Source organism: Pezoporus occidentalis, unplaced genomic scaffold, assembly GCF_034315485.1.
Source record: "Pezoporus occidentalis ecotype Australia unplaced genomic scaffold, CSIRO_AGI_Poc_V1 ctg34, whole genome shotgun sequence".
Taxonomy (NCBI): Eukaryota; Metazoa; Chordata; class Aves; order Psittaciformes; family Psittacidae; genus Pezoporus; species Pezoporus occidentalis.
The window spans coordinates 4,246,765-4,272,718 of record NW_026915376.1 but is presented as its reverse complement, the minus strand read 5'-3'; the positions used below and the strand labels follow the sequence as shown (position 1 = coordinate 4,272,718).

Here is a 25,954-nt window from a genome sequence, read left to right as displayed (position 1 = left end):
AAATAATTTCATGGTATTTCGGTCACAACAATGACAGAGGTTTCTTACAGCGCTGGAGGCCTGTGACTACTTCACATAGATATCAAGGATCCTGTCAAAAAGGCCCATCCTGCCTGGGTTTTCTTCTTTGAAGAGCTAAAATGCTAAACCTTGATGTCTTCTATTACTGTAGGATTTGAGTGAGAGAGGGGGAACCTCCCTTTAGGTGCCTGAAAGTTTGCCTTTTTCCTAACTGCGTGATTTGGTCCAACCATCCCTGCAGGTATTTAGAAGACATGTAGCACTCAGGGACACGGTTTAGTGGTGGACTTGGTAGTGTTATGTTAACGGTTGAACTCGATGATCTCAAGGGTCTCTTCTGACCTAAATGATTCTATGATTCTGCAAGTAAAAGGCATACTTTCTCCCCATGACTATTTATTTATTTATATTCTTTTATCTGCCACAGCTACAACACAAATATGGGAGACTGTAAATGTGAAGGGATGGGGTGAGGCAGCAGAAACAGTCACCCCATCTATATTTCAGGACTTAGTGCAACCATAAAAAACATTCCTGATAAAATACTGGAAGTAAAATCAGCAATGACTGCATCATCATCATCATAAAGGCACCGAGAAGTCAACCGAAAGCAACCACAAAGGGCATTCTCAGAGGCCTCCAAATTTTGCCGACATACTGCTACTGCTATCTTTTTTTGTACATATTAGCTGCCAGCCCATCTTGAGCAACCTCTCTGAAGCAAGCTGTGGACAAGTGTGGCAGCCAGAGGCTGTTTTTCCTCTGCTCTTGTCTTCTGCTTGAAGACCTTTGCTCCCTCAGCAAATCCTGACAAACTATATGGCACTTGAATGAACAGCTTAACAGTAAACACAGAGCAGGACCAAAGGTGAGGTAAACAGGAGGCCGTGAAAAGCAAGCAGCATAGCCCAGCAGCTCTCAATGATCCGGGAACAAGGGGCAGAGTTGAGGTCCAGGAGTTGGACTGAGACTGATGTTTGCTTGCCCCTGAGATCACAGGACACTGTTTTGAGGACCCTTTCCACAGGGTTCCTGTAGGAAATTCACTGGCTGTTAACAGCAATGTAGAAGGGAAGAGCAAGACGAATACCCACTGCCTGGTCATCCATCACCCTGGCTTTGTTAGCAGGAACGGGGTCCTCCTGTGGTTTATCCTCCCTCCACGAGCATAGCTCCCTGGGACAGGAGTTTTCTTTCACCAGGTTTGCACAACACACAGATCCAGAGAGAATCAGTGGAAATACTTAGTAATAGATAAGTGTTGTTTCTCTAAGAGCAGGCTTGCATCGCTCTTGGCAATATTTGACAGAGCCAGCTTCAAAATGCTTGCCCTGGCCCAGGAATGTGGAAAAGCTCAGCAAGACCACACTGGGAAGGCGCCTCATTTCTTGCGGAGGAGGCTGGAATCAGTTGCTACCTCTCAACAGCCAAGGCTACCTGCAAGACCTGAGCTCACTTGCCTTCCCCCCAGCACCTCCACGAACACATGTGGCTTCATGGTGCAGTGAAAAGAGGCATCAAGGGCACAGCCATAGATCCAGAATGACTTTACCAGGCGATATGCGCTTGGAGCGCTGCAGCTGCATCGCACCAGCTGCAGACCTGCCAGCAACATGTTGGTGAAGCTGCTTCTGCATTATAGAATCACAGAATAGTTTGGGTTGGAAGGGACCTTCAAAGGTCATCTAGTCTAACCCCCCTGCAATGAACAGGAGCATCTTCAAATAGATCAGGTTGATATTTGTCTCCGTACCACACCTAGAAGGGCCACAGCTGAAACCAGTGTCTGCAGGCAGAGCAGGCTGGAATGCTTTTAAACACAGCTTTTCATCCTAAAGTATGTTGTGATTAAAAGCATTGTTTTTAATAACCAGATATTGATGTCAGTGGAAATTTCCTCTGGCAAAATATATCAGTATGGGCATCGTCTTTGCTCTGGGTTGAGAAATACGCCTTCATAAATACATAAAATTCAAAATTTTATCCCAGTTTTCATGGTAAAGCTTTTAACTGCATGAGAGCTTCTCAGCTTGCACATCCCCATATGAAAGACTTGAAATATTGGAGTTTTATTTCCTTCCTTAAATCATGATGGGCAGCTGTTATTTATTACTAATTTAAACACCTTATCTTTTTTCACAGATCAAAGTGTCTCCTGTTTGTTTTGTAATGAAGCAGTTTGACACTTTCTGTGTTTGACTTTTTGTCAGACTGTTTCATTGCAAAACAAACAAAGGTCGCTTTGATCTGTAGAGAAAGATAAGAATTTTTTAATTAGTACTGTATAACAGCTGCCCTTAATTGGGTTTAAAAATAGCAGAATGGAAGGCTTCAAACCTCTTGCCATATATTCTACACTAAAACTTTATCCTAAAACAGGCAGCAATCATTGTAAAACATGAAAAGGGCATGAATTAGAATTTTTAGCTGACGTTTTGAAATTCTGAAATGTGAATGAAATACAAAATGCAAAACCCAAGATCCCAAACTGGAAACTCTCTGAGAATCCATTTTGTAAGGAAAGTCCAAAAAAATACTGATTTGACTTGCAAATATCTTTCAGAATTCCTCTTCCCAGGGAAAAGTTGAGGGCCTCACCCTGAAAATTAACAGGCTAAGAAGAACTTACATCACTGGCCCAATTTTTTGGCATGTTAGGACAACCCATGGCCTTGGTGTTTCCCCAGCTCCTCATCGCTTCTAGACACTGAAATAGCCACATCTGTGAGATTCATATCTGCTGCTCTGAATGAACATTGCCTCAAGCAGCAGAGTCCCAGTCTTGGCTGGCACCTAACCATGCTGCAGATGAATAGCAATAAAGCATCTTTTGGCAAGGAGACAGCACTTCTTTCCCGTCGGGTTCACATTTTGATGCAGCCTTTCCAGAGGCAACCACCCCTGAATTTAGTCCCCCTAACTCTGGGTTGGGCACCAACTTCAAACACCAGACTCTGAATCTCTGCACCAGCTCTGTATCAAATCTGGGGTCAAATCCAGACTTTCAGCCCTCTTCTCCAAACCAATTCCCCAGCTGGGCGATAGCTGCCTAAGGGAACTGCTTCATGCTTTCTGATCGCAGCGGCTCCCAGCGGCAGTGATTCACCCAAAAATCTTTGTCTCGAGGGGAACGCCGATGTCTGCACCAGATGGGCGTCTTCCCTGCTGCTGACTCCTACCCCTGGATTTTGCTCCTGCAGGGAGCCAGATGAATGACTACCAGCTTTCACACGTCCCAAGGCCAGAGGCATGTCTCATTTCAGCGAACTCACCAGAACACCACCACCAAATACACCCTCTCTTCTGAGAGCATCGAGGAGGGTGGTCTGTCCCACTCACCACTGCAGAGGTCCCTGGCACAGCTAAAGGACCTGCTCCACATGAAAGGGATGCATGGAGATGGGAGGGATGGCAAGGGAAAACGGCAGTGTCCCTCCCAGCAGCCCATCTCCGCTAGGAGCCAACAGCACATGCTTCATGGGAGGTAGTAAAACCCTCATAGTGGACAGTTATGCAATAGGCTTCCTTGTCTAGCTCGCAGCAATTACTGTCGTGCGAGATGAAGATTTATATCCCATGTAGGTTTTTATCCCAGCTGGCGTAGGGGTGGATGATATTTTTATTGCTCCTGTATGGAAAATGTGAAAGTAATGTCTTCCCAAGCTCTTGGCCCCAGTCATATTTTCAAACAGTGAATTCCACAGGTTACATACTGAGTAACACAGCATGTTCGTTTATTAGTATTGCAGGTGCAGTATTTTAAGTCCTGAGCTTTTTCTTTCTCATTCTGGTATTTTAAAGAGGTTAAATAGCAGGGTCTTGTATGCCTTCTCCCTGCCATTGTTCTTTTCATACCTCTGTCACATCCCTCTCACTAAATTAATGATCCTAATCTTTTCTTCGTGAAATTCTCCTAGGTCCTCTAATAATTTGGATCATCTATCTTTAGATATCTTCTATTTCTGATATGTCTTTGAGAAAAGTGACAAAATCTGTGCACATCTTTTCAAATGTAGGCATCATTTCGGTTCATAGGAAGGTATTATAATGCAACCTTTTCAGCGTTAGCTTGCTATTGCAATCACTGTTGCTCAAGGAGCCTTAAAAGGACCTTGATGTTTTCCTGAGTAAGAAATAATTAATTTAGGGCCTGTCATGTTACATAAGTAGTTTAAATTGATCTTTCATGTTGCATTACCTTGTACCTACCCATGCTGAAATTAAACTGCCAGCTGCCTACTCTGGAGATCCTCACGCTCTCCCCTTTCTGAGTCCTCTCAGCATCATACATAGCCCTGGAGCGCAGGGTCCATGTTGGGTCTTACAAAACCAATGCCCATGGCCCAGAGAAGAGCAGCAGGTGCCACACAGCCCTCTGGCAATCTTACAGTGAAGTGCAGTGGGTAACGTATCGGCCATTCTCCACCCACTGCTGGGGAAACAGCCACTGAGTGTTGCTGCTACAGCACGAGCAGGTCTGCGGGGAAGGTGATCTGGGCCCACAAAGAATGGTTGCTATCTGAGTGGCTAAATCCTGACCTCTGCATGCCCACAGGGATCCTCAGGCACTTTTAGTCCAATTTCTGCTTAATTCTTGCTCGGTACCAATTATAACATTTCTGCCAGTCTTCTCTTCCACAAGTCCTGGTGACTGCTGAGCAAGATAAAGCCAAGTCAGTAAAGCTCAACTTGAGAGCGCAAGGTTTAGCAATCCCACTCCATTGCTATATATTTCTTCATGAGTTAAGCTAGAATTTGGCACATAACTCTAGCTCTGTACATTTGCTCCCACCTGAAACAGCCGCCTGTGGGGCTGCTCGTCTCTTTACGTTAGCTATTTGGTTTTAATTGTCATCACTGACTCAGCACAGGCTGGAGGAGTTGCATCAGCAAAGTTGAGAGGAGTGGAAAGTGAGTTGGCTGAACCTGGATCACGAAAGATCTGTACGCTCTTCACAGTGACAAGAAAGAGCAGAATTTAGAAGACTATTGGCAAGGATCTATAGCTCATCAAGATTTATCTTTTGGTACAAGTTCTTGCTGTCGTGAAAGGGGTTTATTTAGAGTTATCTATATAAACTTGGCCAAATCCTCAGTAGTTATAAATCAGCATAGCTTCAATTACTTAAATGAAGCTGTCAATTTACAAGCTAGATAAGTATCTAGCTTGTAGTACATTCTTGAATCAAACCAGATCACCTCCTTTTCATAAATACCTGGCTGGCAGTTTTCTCTCCAGGGTCTTTGCAGACTTTCCCATCTGGAATCTAGCAGCCTCCATGTTCTTGCTGTCTTGCTGGGCATGAAGTAACACCTGAGTGTTAGCTCCATAAAGAAAAAAGCAGCACACATGGTTCTTTTACAACAGAGACCTATTAGCAAGTCAAAGCAACAGCTTGGAATGGTGGAGGCACATACGTAAGGAATCTGTGGTATTTGTAAGAAATGCAGATAGCAGAAGATTTGACTTATTTCCAAATACTACAGCAACTGTTCCTTTTAATGCACAGGGCTCTGCTCAGCCGATTGCATTGCCTGCAATAGCAATGTATTTATGGATGGCTGGAGGCAAATACACAAACCTTGCAAGAAGTTCTTGCCCCATATGCTACAAGGATAATAATTGTTCCTTCAAATCATCTTTCACCAGCAGACTTCTGGGCACTTTGTAGACAGCAACTTCAGCATCAGGGAAACCCTCTGTGAGGCAATTAATTGGTGTTGCTGTACTAAAAGAGTGATTCAGTAGGTTTCTTTAGGACAGTGGGAAAGGCAGGAATTAAACTCCACTAACCCACTTTTCTATTCCAGGCTACAGTCACTTCCCAAGCCTCGAACTAGAAGCCAAAAATCCTAAGTCCCATCACCAGCTACAGTATCTACTTCCCTTTTCACTGGCAGAATAATACCTGCATCTCTCAAGCCCTGAGTCCACCCTTTAAACCCTACACTCTCTGTGGGATGTCACACAGAAAGATGCCTCCATTTGTTTTGAAATTATATAAACCCAGGATTCCCCTGGTCATGTGGTGGAGAGCAGCTTTCTGCTCTTCTGTTTGCTTTGGAAGTCTCCAGGGGAGATTCCTGAGACGAGGAAGAAGCCTGAGCTCTCAGAGACAGACTACTCAACTACCCTGTTTGGTCAAAAGTTGGATAAATTAATTGCAGTTCAATCTGAATCTCTGCTGCATTTCTAGTGGTGGTGTTTCAACTCAGTCTACAAAAACAGTGAGTCCCATTCCAGGTGACTTCTCCTTTGCCTGTTTTCTGCTTTCCTCTTCTCTACATCACATAGATATTTTTGCTGGTTTTCTACTACCCATTGAACCATATCCCCCACATCTTTCGCCAGGTCTTACTCATCCTTACCCTAACTTTTTCCACTTCCTTTCTAATTATTTCTCTAAATTCAGTCTGACTTAAATGTAAACTCTCTTGCCTGACTTCAGGGTATCTTTTGTTTTCCCTGATGCTGTTTACTGCATCTTTCCTTACCTCGATACTCCTGTGCAAAGTTCCAGATGGCATTAGCTGTGTCTGTTCTCCAAGGTGTAGGAGCATTTCCCACTTTATCGAAGTCCATATCCTGGCCTCATCCTGATCTCCCACTGGGACAAAACCTGGATATACTTGGTTCTCAGTCTCTCTCCACTCTGCTCATGCCTTAATGTCCACAGGAATAAGACCAAGTTACCTGGGCAGGAGGATACATCTCAGTCATACCTCTGCTCTGATCACTCATAAGGCACAGGAGCAGAGTCTATACCTGGTCCTGTGTACCTACCCATAGTGTAAACCAGGTTTTCGTGACTATACATGAACAATGACACAGGAATGCCACCTAGCCAAATATCTATACCCTATCGTCTTGGAATAACTTCAACCAGATATTGCACATGAGATGTGCTCAGCATCTCTAAACGTAAGATCAGCTGAGCCAAGAACTGAGATAGAAGACCCCCCCCCAATCAAAAATACAAAAGATGGTACAAATACGGAGCCTATCACAACACAGCAGGTCAGTATCAGATTAGGTACACACCAGATCTCCTGATTGTCCCCACTGGTGCCCTCACCACAGACTACATGTAATTTCTCTTTCCTTACTCTCTTCTCATCCACCTCTCCAACCCCCTAAGCCACTCCTCTCCTTTTATTTTAAGAGCTGACTCTGCCATTTGCCATCTATAAGGTGACATACGAAAACTTTCTTAGAAAACAGTCATAAAAAGAAGAAGAAAATGAAAAAGAAAGACCCAATGGAGAGCAGAAAATTACAGTGTCTGGGCCGTATTTACAATAATTATAATTATTATAAAGCACAATAGGGTGTAGAAACCCATAATTCTCCTGGTGCTTTCTGATTTTTTGATCTATGTTTAGAATGCACATGCCAGAGAAACAGTCAGAAAAGGAATGCTATGAAGTCACTTTCCTCTCTGTGTTGTAAAAGCACTGGGGGGAATATTTGTGTCTGCAGGAGCACTGGGACAAACATCTTCAGAAATGAGTCCGTCATTGTCTCAGGGTGACGTACGACCTGCTATAGCGAGAAAAGAAGCCCTCTCCTGACACCACTTCACAGGAAGAGGACCTCCTTTCTCTGCCTCCATTCATGTGTCATTTTCCTAGGACCAGACATCTCTCCCATTTCTGATGCTTTGCTGACCCCGATGCCAGACTCCACACCAGCAGCTGTGAACTCCAGCCCAGAGAAATGCAAACTTGGGAGCTGCTCCCTTCCTTACCTGAACAAGTCGAGGTGGTATCTATCTGAAGACCTCCTAGTAGCACCTGAGGCAGTCTGACTAACATCTACCCTATGGGACTCCTTCTTTCCTCATTCCTCTCCCACAGGCAGAAGTACACACGTAATGCAAGTGGTTTATTTTGCTCACCAGGTATCACAGCCAGAGAAAGTGGCTTTGAAGAAATGCCTTCATATGTAGGAAGGCTTGTGATGGACATTTGCTCCTGCAGATAGTTATCTAGCCTACCAGAAAGTTCTCTTTCCTGCCCAGAAGAGCCTTCCTCATTTGACAACAATACTGTTGCTCATTTCTGCAGCTTTGCTCTTAAATCCCATGTAATCTCTTCAAGGAAAGAGGCTAAGATCTTCAATTCTAATAGAAGGTCTTTTACATGGATAAAAGCTCATATTCTTACCTAATTCTGCACTGCTGCTCACCTTGGGGCCAAAGCAGTTCATTCTGATGTACTCTTAGTCAGGATGACAGTATGAGACTTGTCTCCTAAGCAAAAAAGAAAGGTCTCTCCACACAGCTCAATTATGTCCACAGTAGTCTGTGTTGTTGGAAAGTATATGCTTCAGCTTCCATTACCTCCACAGATTTCCCTACTCTTTCCCCCATTGGTTCAGATTCTGTCCTCCATGCCCTGACTCTTTAGCTCTGCTGTCCTGTTCCCCTAAGCAGCACATGTTCCAGCTGGTATGATATACACCAACACCTTCTTCAGGGCCACAAACACAGCAAAAGCAGCGTTCAAAGTGCTATGGAAGTGTTATACTCTTTCAGGGCTACCCAGAGAGCCTGGGACACCTTCTTAGGCCAAATAGCTGGAAGCAACCACTAGACCATAACATGGCTATCACTGTTTCTATTGCTATTGTTTTATTGCTTGTCTATGGCTGTTGCCAATGGACACTGAGGACCTTTAATTGTCTATACTAATGAGTGGGTGATAAGAGCACCTGAATGTGAAAACCCACAATGAGTTATGACTGGGAAACCTGTCTGAGTAAAAGAGCAATGCTTAGTGCCATCTGGGTAAATAGGTAGGGAATCAACAGGGACCGGCTGTGAAGGAAGAGGTGGACTGTGGTTTTGGACAGGAGTGAATATATTCTGCCCCCAGGCATCAGTTGTGGTTGGGGCTAGGTATAGGGATCAGCTCTGTTCATTGCACTTGTTATATGTGTACGTACATGTATGCTTGTGTGTGTGTTTTTCTTTGAATGTTACACATTTTTGCCCAGATATGGGAGGGTAGGACTGCAGCATGAACATTTGTAACCAGAAGAAAATAATCCTTAAAATATTTATGCTTACCTGCAAAATTCCTCCCAACCCTGCAATACATGTCAAGATCAGGCTCAGATAAAAAGTCATAGGATTACCCCAAAAGTGGGCTGTTTCATATGCCTTCCCCAGGCATGCCCTCTCATCCGGTGCAGGCACAGTGAAGAAGAAGGATGGAGAAGCACCGAGACACTCAGAGAAGGGCTTCTTCTCAAGCTTTGCTGTTTCCTAAGGGACAGGTGGAGAGTTTTGCTCAGAGCCTTCAGCAGCCAGGACGAGCTTGCTCTGTGCGAGGTAGGAAGGTTGCCAAACCAAAGAGTCTTACCCCAAGGAGGGCTGAGAGTCACGCCTGCCCAGGTGTTCCTGCTCTCTCACGAGACTGACTCCCACCCCACCTCAAATGAGACAGCCTGAAGTAGGGAGAGAGGGTGATCAGATAGATGCACATAGAGGTATCTCAGATATGCACCTGCCACTCAGACAGCGCCAGGGAGGCGCCGGGCAGAGAGGGAAATGTTTTCTTTTTCTGACATTTTTAGCGTGGATAACAGTTCAAGCAGAGCAGAGGAGCCCAGTGATAATGGCTTCTGTTGCCTTGAGCTAAGCTGCTTAATTGCATGGGACTGGCTCTTCTAATCAGGGAGAAAGGTGAAACACCACCTTGCTTGCCCCAGCTGACTTTCCTCAATGAACAAAGCCCATGAACAAAATGCCAGGTGGTCCCCAAGATCAGAAATAGCTGAAGGGGGCAAAAATAGTCCCACTAATGTGATCCTGTGGGAAATAGCATGTGAGCACACATACACTAAAATGGCTTGCAAACCAGGCTGAACCTAAAGCCCAGTAAGCCATGGTCCTCCCAGCTCACTGGAAGCGCATTGCTCCTAACTTATCTCTTCTCCCCTTCATGCTTCAGGAGCTCTGGGGAGCAGCAACAGCTCCCAGATGGCTGCTGGTATCTAGAGGAAACTGCTGAAACAGCTGAAATCAGGATCCTTCTTCCACTTTGGTTTCTCACAGTTCAGGGCCATTTTCTTTCACCCTTGTCCTTCCCCTCCTTTGCAAGACCTTGTCTTTTTTCTGTTTAAAGAACTTGTAATCACCATGAGATATAGCGTTCTGCCAGGATGTATAACTAAAGATCTTGATGTACCCCAAATAATCGTGGGTAGCAGAATGGAATAGCTCAGCAAGAAGGGCCCCAGCCTGGACTGGTCTCATTTGTATGTCCTGTCACTCAAAACTGGATGATACGGGATAAAGCCTTGGTCAGTGTGAGATCAGGGCAGAGCTGAGGGGTCTCACTGACCTACGAGAATGTGTCCTGCAGCAGACAGAGAAGTGTAAGTAGCCTGGTTTAATTTTACTTTGGAGCCACACTCAAGGCAAGGCACATATCCAGGGGTGGGTTTTGTGCCAGTCCAGGCCCTTTGCCCCATGGCAAATTCTACATTAGTCAGGAACAGAGTACAGGGGGACTAGAGCCCTGTGTGGAACCTGACCCATGGTCTTCTCCCTCCAGTGACTGATGCAGAATCAGATACCACAACCTCCCCAGGTTTAGTGACTGATGTTGTGGTCTCTCTGGACAAGGGGAACCCACCCGCAGGTACACAGGAATGTGTCACCACATCACTGCCATGGCTTCATGTTTATCACCAGCATCAGCGACACCTGCCTGCCCCTGGCTTCAGTGGTGTCAGCACCCACCGCAGACAGTGCCACCAGCCTTTGTCTGCTCTCCAGGCCTGCTTTCTGGCCCATGCCCACCTTCCTGTTCTCCCACCCATGCCCCCAGCTAGGACAGGCTTTTCCTGATGAGCTGTTGTCCGTGCCAGGAGAGGAAAGCTCCCTCCTGCAGCCCAGGGATGAAGAGGAAGGGTGGGCTGGAGGGTCCCTGGCCCTGGGACAGGTCCGGTACCATGCTGTGCCAGAGCCCTGCCATGGAGCTGACATGTATCCATAATGCAAACACCACGAGACCTGGCTTCACATCCTGATGCTACACCTCACCCAACACGTGGCCCTGGGCAAGCCTTTTGCCACTTCCTTCTTTCGGTCTCCTTCCCTATCTGCCTTGTCTAATTAGGTAAAAGCTTTCCTGGGTAGAGATCGCTTCTTCCCGAGCAGTGACTCGGGGTGGCTGGGAACACTCCTAGACACAATTAACTCCCAGCAGAGCAGGCCCGCTGGGTATGATGGTGTCAGCAGGAGCCAGCATCCCTGACGCAAGCTTTTATCTTGTCTCAAGTAGCAGGCAGCAAAATCTCAGATCTTCTGTGGTTTGGTTGGAAGGCCAAGGCTCCCCACTGGAGAACCAGTCCCCAGCCGAGGTCCCCTGACCTTAGCATGCCAGCAAAGCGTGGCTTCTGCAGGACCTGCAGGAAGCATCTCCCCTCTGAAAAGCCTTGGGGGCTTGCTTCAGTCACAGAGCAGAGGCTTTCTCAAGCTTTGGTGCTGCTAAAGGAAAGGCTTTGCCTGTTGGCTAAAGACAGCATGAAGAATCCTGGAGCTCAGCCTATCTCACAGGTAGAGGGACACAGGCAGCAGGGAGAGAGTGACCCTGGCATGGTTATTACAAGGGCTTAGGGCTGCTCGCCTGCGTCACGGTGGAGATAACATCAGCCTACTGAAGACAGCCTCAGTGCAGCCTAATTGCTCCTGCAGAAGGAAAATGTGGGCCCCAGGAGCCACTCAGGCTCTAACTAACTGCCAGGCAGTTGTACTGGCAGGGACTGTGTATCCCAGAGAAATGGCTGCTGAGGAGGGATGCCATGGGCAGCCAGCACGGAGATGAGCTCCATTTAAACACCATGAGCGATGGGTGGACAGAGCAGTACTCAGAGGAGGAGGCTCAATTCTCTGTCTCCTGCTTCTCCCTGAGGAGGGGGCTGCAGGTTGGGGTGCTGTGCCAAGGGTGGTGGTCACCATCTTGGAAGGAAAGGGTAAGGGCTCTGTTGAAGGACGAAGAAGAGTTGAGAGGAGGGGTGTGATGGCTGCTCGGAGTTTAAATGGGGGCACTGCAAGGAATCCACAAGCACACAACATCTCCCTCAGTCCTTCACTACCCGCCTTATTATTTCATTGCTGTTTGCCAGTAGATTTGAAGACATTAAGAAGAGAATGTCATGAGACTACCACAGCTACAGACATTGCTAACCTCAAATGCAATCACCACAGACAGCACTGCAGGATGGCAAACCCGAGGTGTGCGGACATACCAAACCCAGACTCTCCTCACTAAAAATCCACATGCTCAGGATGTTTCCGACATGGCTTATAAATAACACATTGGCCTTAAATATTCGGAAACCCACAGTTATGTCCTCTAGGATTCAGGCCAAACAAAATAAGCAAACATTTTGAGATTATATAGGTCTCTGCATTTGAGAGCTGTGTACTAAAAGTAGTAGTGGCAACAAATGTAGTGTTCTTTGTCTGCCCAGCGGGCATACAAGGAGTAAAGTGTGTGTCAGGTAATGTCCCTGCTAAGACTGAAACTGAAGCTGGCTTCAGCATGTGTGTTCTGGGCATCTTCCCTTCCTCTCCTCCTGCCTGGAGTCTTTCTCCCTGCTCTGAACCGCCCAGCAGCTTGGATTGTGACTTTGGCAAGAAGCGCAACAGGTCCCATTTACACTGGCCAGGACCCATGTGCACTGACCAGGACCCACACTGTCACAGTCCTATCAACTGCAGGACAGGGAGCTGAGCTTTGTGGAGCTTGTGAGGCAGCAAGAGCTCAAGCAATCTTCCCAGCAAGGCCTTGAGCTCATTCACAAAACAGGAGCTCAGATCCCCACCAACCCACAGGCTCACCAAAAGGAACCTGGAAATGATCTGAGGGAGAGCACAGATGGAAATCATTGTCATCAAGGAGGCCAAGAGCTTTGCAGGAAGCACGAAAGGATCAGATGTTTCAATGGATAAAAGAGAACATTCAGAGCTACATGAGATAGAATTAAAACATAAAAGATGTAAGCCCTCTTGCTGCGGGATACAAGCCTGCCCTGACTGACAGGGATTAAGACAAAATGACACATCTGAGCAGGTTGTTTCATAATTACCTGCATCCACATTTCCTGCCCCTCTTCCCCGCAGTGTCTGGCACTGGCCCCATCCCAGAAGCAGCTCTGAATTAGACCACTGGGAAACCGGCAGGAGTGGAAGGAGGCTCTGCCGAGGGGAGATGAGGAGATGAACTGAGAAACCTCAACTCTGGTAGAGCGCACTCATCCCCCTCTTGTTCTCCTCTTTATCCCCACCTTCTCCCCCTTCACTTCTGCCGAGGAAAGCTGTTGCCAAAGCAAAGCTCTGATGACAGATCAGCCTGCTTGGGATATTTAGGTAGGCAAGGGAAAAAACTAATTTTCAGACCATCTGTCCTGTCCAAAGAAGAGCAGCCTTTCCCAAACTGAACTGACTCCACGCAATGGCAACAGTAAGCAACATGATATTAAACAATAATAAATCAAAGCTGACATCATTTGGAGCACGTCCGGACCCTCCCCTGTGGGGGTATCACTCTTCTGTGTGTCAACAGAGGGAAAAGAAAGCAGAAAGAAACCTAATCTAAATCCAACAAAAGACAGTGGGCCTAGGATCATGTCCCTGAGAGAGAAGACCCCTCCTAAAGACTTGCTGAGGGCATCAGGAGGCCAGGAGAGAGAGGTACAGGGACGAAGGATGGAACACGATGTCCTGTGTCCTTTGTGGCAGATAATTGTCTAGAACAGCAAAGCCACCTTCATGGCAGAGAGCTGGGACCATCCATCCCTGGTACAGCACACAGCACACCTTTCTGAGCCCCTGCCTTTCCAGTGAGATCCCTTCTTCCAAATTGCAGGAGATCTGTGCACCTTGGTCCCAGCCAGCAAGCCCAAGAGCTCATGCATGTATTGGAAGCAGCAGAGCAGAAGGGGAGCACTTGTGGTGGCTCCAGACTGGAGGATGTAGTGGGATTTTTGACAGGGATGTGCCAAAACAGTAGTCCAAAATCATGAGGATGCCTGGAGAGACATCCCTGACCCGGCTTTAAACTAGCTCAGGACTAATGGGAGAGTATGAGCAGCAGCACACAGCTGAGCTTGGCCTAGGAGGCATCTGCAATGCAGACACCTCAGTGACACACTGCTACTGGTACCCACAATAACAGGCAGAAAACTAGGTTAAAACTCAGACCAAAACCCAAGCTCATTAGGGTGTGTTTACCAAGCTGCGATCCCACCTCTGGAATGCAATGCGAACATACCCAGGGGATGACTGGATTAAGCTATCTCCTTGTAAAATACTAATGGAGAAGTGATTTAAGGGAGTTTTACTCCAAGGCCAGCCCTAGAGCTGTACACTAAGCACCTCAAAGTAAACCTACGTTCAGTATCTTACCTGGGAGCAGAAAAATTAAGCCATTTTCCCAGCAATGTACCAGCAAGGGACACCAGTGCTGGGGCTGTGTGCTGCAGACATGCCTATTGCTCATGTGTCCACTCCCCTAGGTTGGGGTATTTATACCAAGACACATAGAAATCTACTCTCTCTCTGGTTTGGTGCTTTCTCCAAGGTCATGTCCAAGAAACCAGCCAACAGGCAAGGGCAAGTTGGCAGGTGGATGGTGTTCAGGGAGCACACTTTCAACCTAAAAGCTGAGGGCATCCCCCAGATGCAGCTCTACAACTGTGCTACAGACTCTGCCAGCCCAGTGCAGGGCTGTACACAGCACACAAGGACAGTACCATCCTTGGGCTACTTCAGCCAGACATCGCACACATCAGGGTGGATGGGTCTGAAGAAACCAGAGCTCAAGGCAGTGGTTGAAAAATGAGCTTTGGATCACATCGCTGACAAGCCCATCAGGATGAAAGAGCTACTGGGAGCCTGGAGCTGGGCTGGCAGGGGCTATGGGGCAGGAGAGAGGGGCAAAAGCAGGAGGCCTAGGGCCAGGCTCAGAGGGAATCCAAAGGGATTAAAGTGATGGGGTAAGGAATTTTCCCTGTTACCTTGTTCTCCCACATCCCTTTCCCTGGCCATGTCCACTCCAATATAATGACTTGGTTCCAGTCATGCTGGAAGCTCTTCAGGCTGTGGACTAATCTTCCAGAAATGCTGCAGAGCTCCAAGAACCAGGGATTATGATGCACAGCGCTTCTCCCTCTGCTGCCATCACTGCAGACACCGGGATGTGCACACGGGAAATGAGATGATTTACAGCAAAGAGAAGAAATAAGGTGCTTTAGCTTCTTCCTGTCAGTTTTAATGGGCTTCTCGTAGGTGTGTCACCGCTAATGAGTGTTGAGTCACGCTGGCCAGAGCTTTCTCTTGCACAACCTGCTTCCCTAGGTTGCTCTGTATCTGCCCTCTGATAGTGCTATAGCTGATGACTGGGGCAAGCACCACTGCCAGCAGCAGGTTTTACGCAGTATTTGCTGAGCTTTACCAGAACGGGACCTGATTGTTTCCCTCCGGCAGCTGTTTGCTCGGCCAGCTCACTGTTTGCTCGCTGCCCTCCCTCCCACCCCTCCAGAGCCCTCCGCGCTGCCCTGGCCTCGCTCCCCGCAGCCGCCAGCGTCGGGGCCGCTTTGCTCCCCTCTGACATCACCCACACCCCACCCCGGCTCCCCAGCGCCCGCGGATCCACTCCCTGCCCCTGGGCTCAGGAGGAGGCACCCACCTCATCCCCTCCCACCCGAGCTGCGCTGCCGGGGCCAGCGCTGGAGCCTGCGAGTGGAGCCGGCTCCTTCCCGCTGGCTCGGACCCTCTCCCATGCAGAGCCCTTGCGACATGGCACCAGCCCCCTCCGGCCCTGCCTGGGCATAGGCTAACCCCAGCAGAGAACACACCAGTTCGAGGCAGGGATGGCTCGCACCACAGCCAGGTGGAAGCAGATGGGAGCTTCACTACAGCATGACTGGCACCCATACACGCTTCTTTTTCCTTTCCCTTCCTATTTTTCTTCCAGGCTGCAGGAAGAGGAGTGACACATGGTGGGCAGAACATAGGCACCCTGCTCAGGGCCATTGATCCCACCAGGACTTCTTGATGACCTCTGTGCACAGAGGAGCTTGAAACCTCCTATACCAGGACTGTGAGTCCAAAGACACTGTGTAAGTAGGTAGCAGTCCCTTGCTGATTCAGCTAAATGAACTGGCACATCATGGAGATAAAGCTGAAGTATTTTCACTGACTTACACAGGTCCAGAGATCCTGTTAGGTCTATGGCAGGCTATGAGAGCAGGTACAGGCTGTCTCTGAGTCTCAGTACCTTGGAATTGCAATGAGTGGAAGAGGAAATTCCTTGTGGGGAGGAACTTGGATCCTGCCTAATGCACCAAGGAGAGCAGAGACCTTCCACCTTGTGACAGGCGCAAGCTGCAGGGCTGCTCAATGTAGTGCCTTACGCCAGTTTAGACTCGTCTCTGAATCCGGCCTTCAGTCTCCGAGTGGCTCCACATGCCAGGGCACAGTGTCCCAGCATTAAAAATACCAAGGCTGACAGATAGTGTTTATTAATAGCACAAGTGGTGTTTATTGCTGAGCAACAGTCAGCAGCTCGGAGGTTACTGCTGCTACAAGCCAAGGTCTGAGAGCATTGCCACATTGCTTCGGTCTCAGGGGAGAGAGGCTCCATCTTTGGTGGCAGAAGCCATGGGGATGGGGGGCGAGGTGGGTGCCTGGCTGCCTCAGGGACCTGCTATGTGCAGAAGAGGGGGTTACAAGCAGAGCATCCCGATCTGAGGCACAGCACAGCCACCATGGACTGGGGGATCCCAGCTCCTCAGGGTGACCTGCACAGCACACAGCAAATCTTGCGCAAACAGGGGCAGAACAGACTTGCCAGCACTGAGCATCCTCTTTCTTCCCATCACCTGCACTCTGCTATGCTGGAGGCACCATCCCCTGTCCATGAACAGTTCTGGTCTTCTGAGGCCTCACTCAGACCTACATGTGCTCCTTCCTCCCCTTGCACCCTTCTTTGCTCCTGCCCCTCACTCCAGGCACTTCCTTCCAGTCCTTGATCTTACCCTCCCTGCAGACTTTGTGTGATGATTTGCACTCTCTAGGTTTCTCTCCAGAGCCACGCTCCATAGCTCTTACCAGTTTATGGCTAGAACACTTCAGCACTAAAATGTTACATGCAACAAGCCACTTTGTTCTGTTTCTTTGAGTTTTTTTCCCTTTTCTCTGTCATCACATGCAACATGTGGGGGTCTCCTAGAGAACATTAGCCCTGGCTTCTCTCTTTACATATTGCTTGAAGACATTTGCAGCTGGGAAGCTACTCCACCCTGCCCACACGGACTGCTGCACACCTGGAAACATTACGTGACTGCTGAGCACTTGTCTTAATCAAAGTGTGACTTTCCTCTGGAGCCACACAGAGGGCTTTGCACTGCACACGGAACTTTGGCTCGCCACTCGCTGCTTGCTATCGTGGAATCTCTGAGCGCTCGACAGAGGCTACCAATTAATTCTGCTTTAACGCCTCGACATGAATTCACTCACAGATCATCCCCCAGGGTAGCTCAGTCCTGTTACCACCACTGCACTGTTATCACTGCTGTACTGTTATCACCACTAACAGATTGGGAAACTGAGGCACAGATCAGAGCAGTGATTGTCACCGCTCTTCACAGGGCTGTGAAGACAAGCCAGGATTCCTGGCTCTGGCACAGCACCAAGGTACAGGATCTGCAGTACATACTGCACACAAACCTGTAACTTTTAGCTAGTTTCTTTCACACCACGCCAAAGCACAGAGTTTGGCAAAAAATCTTCTGTAGAGGCTGAGGCTTTGGTTCCTGTTGTCTAAAACATGCTATCTAAAACTCCCTCCATTCTCTGTAGTAGCCTCCACGCAGGTTTCCTGTCATTACACTGCCTTCCATCTTTACCTGCACCATCTCACTCTCAGCAAGTTAGAGACCAGTTATCCAGCGCTAGCTAACACCTCAGACTCAAAGGATCCACTGCTGTTTTGTGCAGGGCACACTCTGCCTGACCACTTGGACTGGGAGAGCAAAGGGCCTGGTTCAGAGGTACCCACAGCATGAGTTTTGCCACTAACATGTTCCATGTTCTTGTCGTCTGAACAAGAAAATAAGGAGGCTCTGGATGCATCGGAGTCCCTGCACACGGGCAGGTCTGCGTGGAGATGCTGGGCAAGCGCACAGACCTCTTGTGCTCCCAGCACAGGAAAAGCGAGGTGCCTCCTCTCCTCCCTCAGGGACCCCAGCTCGGGTCAGGGAGCCAGGCCATGGATGTTTAGTCTGGAACGGTCTGCAGGACACGATTTGGTGGTGTTCCCGTGATACTTCACACAATAAGCTTAGAGAGGACAATGCAGTTGCTTTGTGAGACATGGTGATGCTGTGTCTTGTGACACAGCCTATTAGCAGATTGGCTAATGCTGGGTGTGCAGCTGCTTTCTGTCACGGGAAAGGCTAAAAGCAGCCAGAATCCTGTGATACCTGTGAATCCTGCTTCTAATTACTCACAGCAAAACACACTGTGCTCCTGGTTTTCCCGTACCCGAGTACCTTGCACACACATGAAAAATAAGTCAACGACCAGAACAAAAATCTCCCTTTATGCCTTACTGGAATCCTGCTCAGTAAACAGGATTATGCTTGAAACAGGCTGTGATAGAGACATGAGGACAGACAGACAGATGCACACATGCCTTTTCATGAGAACAACTTGCTAAACAGCTGAATGGATTTTGCTACCTCTGGATAACCCCAGATGCCTCTACACCCCCCATTTAAAACATTCTTCCTTTTCACAGGGTCTGTCTAGCAACTTTCCATCACTGCCTAGTTTTGCTGGAGTGGGATGCGAACAGGCCCTAGGAGGGAACATAGTTTTTCCCTTAATTTCACCAAAGCCAAGATTTCCCCTTCTTGCTGAGGGTGGCTTGGTGGTAACGAGGATCCCAGCAGTGAACTTCCTGTGAACTGATGGGAACAGCCCTTCTCCCGGAGCGAGGAGACAATATCTGAGGGCTATGGATGGAAAAAAGAGGTAGTTGGCTAATAAAGAAAATTAACCCAGTGGACGTGATTTGCCCGCATTCTCCAAGCATGGAGTTCTTTTATAAGGCTCTCCGCAGAAAGCTCTTAAGGATAACAACTAATCCCTGGATAAGGGTCAAAGTTCTTGCTGGGCATTAAAACTTGGTGATGTGATTAAAGAAAAAGTGAAAACTGGCTGCTTGGAGCAGAGCCTCCAGTGAGGAAGCCGCAGGGTGCCAGTGCTCTGCTTGCTGCTGAATGATCCCAGGACACCGAGAATGAGGAGCTAATGGGTTTGGCTCATGGTGCGTGGATGTCTGAAGAGGCTGAAGGGGATGTAAAGATACTTTGGAGTGAATCAGCTCACCAGCCCTCTGAATGGGCGCCTGGATAGGTGCAAGGTGACGTACCCTGGCACAGAACAGCCAAAACTTCACCTCCTCACCAACAGGTCTTGAAGGTCCCCTCTGGAAAAAAATATTTAGCAGTTGCTGTGGATACCTCTGATTGGATGCCTGGGTTTGTGTGAATCTACAACCCAGAAGGCAAAAAGGGCTCCAGTGACTTAAAACTGGGAGAGAAACTATAAAAACTACCCACAACAAGACAAGGACGTATATACAGCCCTCTTCCAAGCTTAGCAAAACTCTGAGATTGACACCACCAGAAGATGGGGTGGGGATTAAAAATAGGGTGGAACCTGGGTGTAAAGGGATATGGTGAGAGCCTGGAGAGCAGAGCCTGAAGGGTGCCCAAGGGGACACACTGGCAGGATTTAGGCCAAGAAGGAAAGTCATTGCTGGCAAATCACCTGCCCAGCTGAACCCCACAGTGCTGGAAAACTAATGCAACCTGGTGATGTTTGCCTTCTGAGAGTCTGGAGTACATTGGGGTCAAGCTGGATTTGATTTTTTCATGAGTATGAAGGATTGAAAGCTTTTTGGTTTGACTAGAAGCAGGTAGCCTTGCACACTGCATGGCTTTTGTGCTGGTGTAAGCAGCACAAGAGTCTCAGTGTTGGCCACTCTGGACTTTAGCCTCTTTGTCTGCATGGTCACCCCACACAGGGGTGGCTCCATGGAGCCAATAGCCATGGAGGCAGCCATGCGACATCTCACGGCTACCTGTTCTGCAGCAGAGCTCTCTGTGGCACGGGGAGGCCGAAGAGCTGCTCCCTAGGTGCTGGTGAAGCTCTGGCACTCCTGCAAACCCTACGTGTGAGTTTTCCAACACTCAAATCCATTCACACCAGGGGAGATGTGTCCATGGAGGTTTCAGGAGGTTTCATAACTGGGAGGGTTCCCTGTGCCTGGCGCTGCCAGATGATCTCAGGCCTGCCCCACCCCACTCTTGACACAGCCTATTCCTCCTCATCTTCCCACCTCACAGAGCATCCCTTTACTGACTGACCTCGTCACTTTTGCACTGTCACCTGCCTCCCCCAGTCACCAAAGTCCTTCCTGAGCTGGGCACTGCTGTTTCCCTTTACACCCCTGTACCCCGCATGATCCTACCCCCTTTCCCAAAGAGCAGATGGAAGGAGGTGCTTGCTACCAGTACCAAAATACATGTTGAGATTCTGTCTCCAATGACAGAGCGGAGCAGGAAGACATGACTGCAGCTGGGACTGGATGGTGAGGGGACAACAACCTACCTGCTTTTGGGGAACGTACACAGAGATGCCTCACAATTTCAGCAAGATGGGAAGCCTTCTCCTAACTGGCAATAAAAAAATAAGCAGTGAATAGCACGTGATTGTTGGTCAAGAGTCCCAAAAGAGAAAGATGGAGAAATCAAGGCAGGGAGGGAAAGCAGAGCAACCAGCATCCCAGTTCACTCACTCCCCACACCTTTGCTCAGCTCTATAGCCTAGGACCCACTGACTCCCATTGCAGCTGTGCTATGCAATTCCTATCTGATGGTGAGGGAGAAACACAGCTCACCAGGTGATTGAACACAGCTACGTGCAGGGCCACACCTGTGCCCACACTGCAGGGCATCACCACCACCACCAGTGCTGGGAGCCTGACTCAGCTGCACCAGGAGAAGGTTCCCCCGTTGAACTCCCCGAGCTGGCACCTCCAGCAGCAGCGATTGTGAATTCCAGCACAAACTGAGAAATCCTCCAAAGGGATTTAGAGAGATTAGAAATGAGCAGGAAACAAAATGAGATTTAACTTGGGAAAAGATAAGCTAATGTATCTGGGGCAAAGCTGCTTTGCGGTGGGAGGGAGGGGACACCCTGGAAAGCAGAACTGCCAGAAGAGGTTGAGAAAGAGCAACCATGGAGAGGTGCATCCAGAGAGAGACACAAGGGGTACGTTCAGAGCCAGCTGCCTGCTTCCTCTTCTGCGGTTCTGGAGTGATCCACCTCAGTGTGTTCAGGAGTAGATACCTTTTGAGGGAAAGGGATTGTTACTGTTACATATGAAAGGTGTTGGGAGGTGAGGAACAAGAATGATCGAGGGCAGAGCTCAATGAGCTAATGCCAGGGGCTCTGAAGAGCCATTTTATGTCACTGGCCAAGAAATGTCTGCAAAGGAAACATGCTGAGACTCCACAAGCATCCGAGAGGTCTATGTCAGAGAGGAAGGGAACACATCTATTGACACGTCTGCAAACTTAGAGCAGCAGGGTGAAATTAAGGCAGAGGAAACAGAGGCTTAAAGAACACAACAGAGCCCAGGCAGTGCAACAGCTCAGGCTGTGGGGAATGACCTGCACAAAGACAGGCATGTTCAGAACAGCAGCACATTTGCAACCGGTTGACAAGACCACCTAAACCCAGAAGTTGCTCCTCTTGGGATGTCTCTGAGTTCGTGACTGGTCCCAGCAATTCAGCAGGGGTGTGGATCACACTCAGTCCCACAGAGTGACTCACGAATGTCACAGCCTCTTGCACTTACATCCAGCCACCCCAGTGGTACTGGTGCAGAGGGCAGTGCCACTCCCTGACTCATCAGCACCTCCTCCAGCAACCCAGCCAGTTCTCCGAGGTGCTGTGTATTGACGAGGTCCGCGCTGTACGTTCACAATACAGTGCCCTGGCAAGCCAATACTGCAAGCAAGAAATTGGCCCTGAGCCTCAAGACCAGCCTCAGATTAGTCACCGAGTAACTCAGGATGATCCTATGACTCACAATTTATGGTGCCTGCGGAGACTGGAAGCAATCAGATCCAGTGCTGTTGACCCCCCATTCGCCGCGCTTCCGGAGGTGAGATAAATCAAAAAAAGTAGGAGTTGGCTTCTTATTCCCCAGGAGCAACAGCAACCTTAGGAGAAACGTGACCTGCTCAGGAGGCTCCAGGCTGCTCCTCCCAGACGTGAGGTCCTTGCAATGCAAAAAACCAGAAGGCTCTGAAAAGCTGGTACCTGGACTGGCCTCCAAGCAGCCAGATGAGGGGCTTCTTGGAAAGGAATAAGCTCATCATAAAGCTCTGTTGGGGCTTTTGCTTCTGCACTCATGGAGTCAGAGCCAAGCACAGGCAGGAAGGGCAGGGAGGGGTGCTGGCAGGAGTTTGACGACACAAATACATACTCCCTGGGTATCGATATGTTTGTGGCACAGTGCTTGCAGGTTCCCTGTAGGTTAGAAGGACAGGTAGGAGAGGCAGTGAGATGGCAGCTTGGATGCCTTTCCAAAGTGTACACCATGTCTCAGGTAAGAGTTATGGGCAAGATGAAGGTGAAGGACTCTGGTCAGCTCAGGCAGTTCATGCTTCTGGCCTTAAAAACTCTGAAGAGGTGATGGAACTAAGTTATTTGCTTAAGGTGATCATCGAACTCATCTTGTGCCACGTCTCTCGAGTTCCCTGTAAGGCTTGCAGCTAAGGGATTAGGCCTCTCTCCCTTTTGCTTGGATAATGCTCCCAGGGCTGCATACCAAAGGGCTTGTGTGAGACACATTCTTCCTTCACCACAGACACATTCAACCAAGATTCATTATCATCTAGAGCCAAAGCTTCTCACCTGCAAGGCACCACACATGACGCAAGCAAGCATCCCATCGTGCATCCCAGGTAATTTTGGCATTACACAGGCCTCCCTGGAGAGTGCTCCACGTGAATTGCCACTCATCAGCAGTCCCATCGGGGTGCTCAGCAGAGCCAGGTGCCTTTCCCAGCCCAGCTCCTACCACACAACACGCTCCAAGCAAGAGCACACCAACAGCTCCCAGAATAGCTGGCAAAGGAGGTGTCAAAGTAACCTCCCCAGCTAAACCCTTGCCATGCTGGCATCAGGCTTGCAGCACACCTTCCCTCTGCTATGCACCAGGCTTGGCCAAGAGACAGATAGGCAGCAGAGGTACGTGGTGCTAAAGGCACATAGAAGCCCGGGGCAGCAGGCTGCAGCAGACAGCCCCAATGCCTAAGGAGATGCTTGGACACTCTCAGGTTAGGGAGAGACTGGGCTTTCTTTTTGACCCCCAAAGAAGTGTCTGGGGCATCTGAAAGAATGACGTAAAAATGAAGAGCAGGAACCAGCAAGATTAGCCCCATATCACAATGTACAGATACAGCCCAGAAGTGAAGATATTTCCTAACATGTGTCTCAGCTCTGAACCCTCAGCATCACCCACCTGGATGTATGGAGGCAGCTCAGGCAGCAAGCTGAAAAAGTCCTTATGGGAAGGAGGCTTTTTTGGCCTTGGGAGGCCAGCCTTAGGCACATGCCCAACAATCCCATTTGCCTGTGTAAGCCTGCAATTCCCTCACACAGACAGTGAGCTCCGGGAGAGACTTCAAATCCCCTTTCCTGATGCAGGCATCCAGCAAACAACTGCCATTTGAGGGGGAACTTGACCCTTGTCCTCCCTGTGGTGCAAAGCCCCCAGGGTCCCCACAGCTTCCCAACCAAAGGAAAAGCCTTCCCCAAATCTGTGGTCAGGCACTCTTTGCATTCCTTTCACTCCCTCCTTTGCTGCTGGTGCAGGGGATATCACCTCCCAGCTCTTATCCACAACTTGCCACCTCCTGTGAGATAAAGGGTACTTGGCTGGAGGTCGAGGCACAAGCGCCTGGTCCCTCTGGGTTGGCCAGCAGCTCAGCCGCCCCATTGTTCTGTATGGTGTCAGGTGCTGTGGGGCACAGTGGGAGCCAGCAGCTGCCTGTGGGGTGGCACAGTGCCACTGGGGATGCCACTGGGCCCATGCTGGCCCAGCCCCGACTGGGGAACTGGGACCAAGCACAGTGCTTGCACAGACCTGGACTGCAGATCTTGTGCTGGATGACAGGGATTAGCCTTAAATTTCAGGTGTCCCAAGCACAGAGAGGGTGTCTGCACGCTGACCGCATGGCCTGGGATAAAAATACCCATCTCTCATTACCAAAAATCCTGCAGGCGAATGGTGGGGGACATGTGAGACAGATTTCCTTTGGGCTCCCAAGGTCCTTCGTGGGGACTGAGCTGAAGGACAGAAGCTTTACGGGCATTCTAACATAGGCACTGCAGGCAGTGATGGACCTGAAGCAATGGCTGGCTGACTTACAATCAGCAGCATAAGACATCAGCAACAAGGGGTTAAACCAGCCAGCAGGTGCCAAACGGGAAAGACAGAAGTAGTTTCCAACCAAAAGCACCATTTTTTTCCACTGCCATTGGGGTTTTCTGGGTTTTCAGCCCAGGGCACCCTTTTCTGCCTTTCACTGTGCCTCCACAATTTGAATCCCACAGAATAGGTGAAGCAGGCTCGAGGAAAACACCAGCCGGCTGCCTGCAGATAACATTTTGATCAGCCAGCCCCCAAAACACAGATGTGACTGGAAGCCTTTGAAGCAAAGTTCTTGTGCGCAGGGTGAAGGGCTGTGTGCCGAGATCAGAGCGCCTGCCTGCAAACCTGGCCTCACTCCATGTGTCCTTGCCTCACCTCAGCACAGGGCTCAGGTGAGCCAGGTCCCAGGCAGGCTGAGGGGCAGCCACACTCTTATGTTCCAACCCCTGCAGGAGCAGTGTCCTCACTCAGGCACAGCCTTTCCAGCCAGGCTGAGCTCCCCTCCAACACGGAGCTGCGCATGGCGCCCCTCACAAGAGGTGACAGCCCAGCCACATCCACCCTGGAGGATAAAGGAGAGGAGCTGGACTGCTTCCAGGGCCCCAGGTACCTCATTCAGAGCTGGCTTGGGCAGGTTCTTGCTGCAGTGGTTTGAAGCAGCTGCCCCAGCTCCACTGCAGCCACACAGAAGAGAATTTTCTGAGCAGGCAGAGCTGTCCCATCTGAAACATGCCATCCACCCAGGCACGGCCACTGTCTCAGAGCAGGTGGCTATCATGTCAACCTGGCTCTGCAGATGTCCAGCTTCTGAGCTCTCAGAGGTATGAAAAGAGTGGGAGGCAGCATACTCTTATCCTCCAGGCGACAGGAGCGACCAGCCCAGCTCACCATCCATGGCAAGGTTTGACGTGCTGCCACTGACAATTCAGACCTACTGTACCATCCATCCAGAGTAAACTGGGTTCGCTCATGCTGAGATTTCACATTCAGCTCAGCTGGAGGGAGCAACCTGCTGGTTTCAACCTTTTCAGTTTGATGACTTGTAAACATTTCCCAGGCGACAGAAACAATGCAGGTCTATTGAGGTCAGGCTCACTGTCACCTCGCACAGCCATTATGAAACAGCCCATAGATCCTTGCAAACCAAATGCTGGTGATGAACACGCAAAGGAAGCAACTTTCTGGGTTCCTCACGCAGCAGCATAGAGAGACAGCCCCTGCTCACCTTCTCACCTCTCTATTGCACTCGAGATGTTACTGAACAAGATGAACCAGAGCATCCTTGAGTACTTGTCATCTTTCCTCCATTCTGCCCTTTGCAAAGGCTGTGACTGCAGATCCACCTGTTGAGCTACCAAAGTCCACCCCAAATAAAAGCCAGATCCTTCACCTTCAT

At 49.2% G+C, this 25,954-nt stretch overlaps 1 long non-coding RNA gene across 2 annotated transcripts; it reads right to left on the bottom strand.

Annotated features, from left to right (window-relative positions):
* Positions 1-2,474: 2,474 nt before the first annotated feature.
* Positions 2,475-16,190, bottom strand: LOC134169236 (uncharacterized). 2 transcript variants are annotated; one of them, XR_009966826.1, is made up of 5 exons: positions 15,727-16,190; positions 13,127-13,235; positions 5,238-5,346; positions 4,561-4,675; positions 2,475-3,215 (listed from the first exon to the last, which is right to left on the bottom strand). It is a non-coding gene; the product is annotated as an uncharacterized LOC134169236 (long non-coding RNA). The 2 variants fall into 2 exon arrangements; XR_009966827.1 differs by having other exon boundaries at positions 5,238-5,317.
* Positions 16,191-25,954: the final 9,764 nt, after the last annotated feature.